Source organism: Pinus tabuliformis, chromosome 8 (assembly GCF_031772625.1).
Source record: "Pinus tabuliformis cultivar Carrire ecotype Pingquan chromosome 8, CPIR1, whole genome shotgun sequence".
Classification (NCBI taxonomy): Eukaryota; Viridiplantae; Streptophyta; class Pinopsida; order Pinales; family Pinaceae; genus Pinus; species Pinus tabuliformis.
In genome coordinates this window covers 1634919603-1634921683 of record NC_142294.1, presented here as the reverse complement: position 1 = coordinate 1634921683, position 2081 = coordinate 1634919603, and positions in this window count along the sequence as shown.

Sequence of the window (2081 nt, the reverse complement as noted above, 5' to 3'; positions counted from 1 at the left end):
ACCCATCAACTTTGGAGGCTCATAGATTGGGTTATACTTGGCCAAATGAAGCCCAGGATGGCTCATTGGAAAGAGAAAATCAAGGAGAACATTTTTGAGGAGGTTTCACTAACATATTTAATCATTTATTGGGTCAAAAATCAGGCAGAAGATCAAGCTCCGAATTTTGAAAAACAAAATCAATTTTCTGAGTTATTTTCTTCATTTTCATTTGTCCAGACCTCTTCTAATTGCAGATCCATTGGTTAATAATATCTTTGGCCAATCAAACTATCCCATGCATCAATTGAAAGCTTACATTTTATTTTCAAGTATTTATTTAAATAGAATTTGATTAGATTTGATTTAATTACCAGAAATGATATTTTGATTGCATCTTAATTTATTTTGATTTCTTTTTGCAGGAAAACAGTGGAAGAAATATGGAGAAAAAGATCTCAATCAATGAGAATGCTCCAGCAATTGAAGATCAGAATTTTGAGCAAGTAAAATTGGATTTAGCAGATTTCTCTTCAACAAACTCTTCTCTCAAGAATTCCTTTGCAAACAGTATAAATAATAGATTGCATAATGTAATGAGGGGCTTCTCTCCTCTGCAATTATAGACTTCTAAAAGCACTATTGTAATTGGAATTTAGAGTTGTAGGAAGGAGGAGAGAAAATCTCAGATCTGGGGATTATTGAGGATTTTCCTTTTGTATCTTGAATTATATATTGTTAAACACACATGGATAGGAAAACAGTGTGAAGGATAAATCAGTGAGTTCATTTTTATTAACAGGAGATGTACATTTATAATACAATGTTGTGACTCTTGGGTTTCAGATCCCAAGGTCTCTTGGACTGCTTAGTCTTTTCGGCTTCCACACTAACCCTTTAGGATTAGGTGTCCAACATTCCCCCCCTTAATCTGAAGGGTTATGTATGAGTCCAAGAAGAGAGTTGTAATAAAAAATGTGCAAAAATGCATGGCAGCACTAGGCTGAATGTGCTCTATGAAATGTTGGTAAAAAAGGGCGGTGGTTTAAGGATGACCACCAACACTGGAACGCTTAGTGCAGTTCCCGGAACTCTTCCAAAACTGGCAAGAAACTGAAGTTTTCTGCTAGAGGAAGTGATCCTGTTGTTTTAAAGAGGGAAACCTTCAACCATAAAAGGGAGGTCTCACCCCACATAAAAGGTAAAACTTCAACCTGAAAAGGGAAGTCTCAACCTGTGATGGTTTAAGGATAACCAAAAACTCTGGAATGCTTAATGCAATTCCTGGAACTCTTCCAAAACTGGCAAGAAGCTGGTGTCTTCTGCTAGAGGAAGTGTTCTTAATCTGTGTTCACGGGCATCTTTGTCTCTAGCTACAACTCTGAAACTGGTGTGGCGGGTTGTGGCTCAGGCTCGCTTGATGTGACTTTGAAGCTTGTAGATGACCATCATTTCCCCCCCTGTCAGGTACAAGATGAGAAGATGGAGAAAACTCAACTGCAAGACTGTTTAATATTCTGGAACAAGTTCTGACATGTGTTTGGAATATCTTCTTGGCTGTTGATGCCCATTGCCAAGAAGCGATCCATCCAAGATGAATCTTTGTTCTTGCAGGGTGTTTGTTTCTGAAGCATCTGTGTGAAGAATGGCTGGTTTTATGACAGTGCTCACATGGATGAAGATCAAAACAGTGATCTTTCAGATGGCCAACTCGGTCACAGTGTTGGCATTTCACGATCTGTTGTTGTTGTTGTTGCTGTGGAAGAGGGGCAAAATCTGGAACAGCTGGAGCTGAACTATCATGAGGAGCAGGTGAACTGTCATAAATGAATCCAGCACTCTGAAACTGAATGGGCTTGGCATAGTCTGGAATATGAAAGGACAAGTCCTTGTCATAACCAAGACCGTTTCTGTGCTTGTTGTGGACAAGCTGTTCCCAAGGTCTGATGATGGGCTTGGGAAGTGCAGATTGAGTTTCTGCATCTACATGTTCAACTGCTGCTTTATCGGGTACTGGATCTGAATAAACTTGAACAATATTGACTTGCTGTTTATGGGAGTCTGCTTCATTGTTCTGAACAGAAACAGGTTCAGAATGACTC